The sequence below is a fragment of the Grammomys surdaster genome, unplaced genomic scaffold (assembly GCF_004785775.1).
Source record: "Grammomys surdaster isolate TR1022 unplaced genomic scaffold, NIH_TR_1.0 126531, whole genome shotgun sequence".
Lineage (NCBI taxonomy): Eukaryota > Metazoa > Chordata > Mammalia > Rodentia > Muridae > Grammomys > Grammomys surdaster.
The window spans coordinates 6,511,383-6,511,975 of record NW_021621323.1 but is presented as its reverse complement, the minus strand read 5'-3'; the positions used below and the strand labels follow the sequence as shown (position 1 = coordinate 6,511,975).

The following is a 593-nucleotide window of genomic DNA, read 5'->3' as shown; positions in this document are numbered from 1 at the left end:
TATATATATATATATATATATATATATATATATATATATATATATATTTTAAAAATTTATTTTATTTTTTGCTCATAAGTGCTTTGCTTGGTGGCCATGGATGCCAGATGGGGATGCCAGATGCCCTGGAAGGGGACTTAGAGGTGGTTGTTAGCTGTCACGTGGTACTGGGAAGCTTCGGTCCTCAGGAAGAGAACTGAACACTCTAAACTGCTGACCAGTTGCCCCACCCTCTAAGTTCAGCTTATTTCAGCAGTAGCTTTATAGCTGAAGTGAGTAACAATAAATAAATGTCTTTTTCTGTATGGTGATGGTACATCGCTGGACCAAACGAAAGGTCTGATCGCTGGCAAAGATTCCAGTGTCAGCAGCCCTCAGTCTCAAGTCTCAGCAAGCATTTAGGGCACTAATACAGTGAGCGTCTCTGAGTGCTATGGCGTGTCAGGTGGCCTTCACCCGCAGACAACGACTTTCCTTCCTCAAAGAGAATTGCTCAGTATTAAATGAAGAACTGAAGACAGAAACCTACAGGAGGGAGATCCTGGGCCACCTGTCTCTTCTAACACTGCTACTGAATTCTAGTCTTTCCCTTA

The 593-nt window shown here is 42.3% G+C and overlaps 1 protein-coding gene across 2 annotated transcripts in view; it reads right to left on the bottom strand.

The window, feature by feature from the left end:
- Nfkb1 (nuclear factor kappa B subunit 1) overlaps positions 1-593 on the bottom strand; it is a 109,010-nt gene that overhangs the window by 76,730 nt on the left and 31,687 nt on the right. The window lies entirely within an intron of this gene.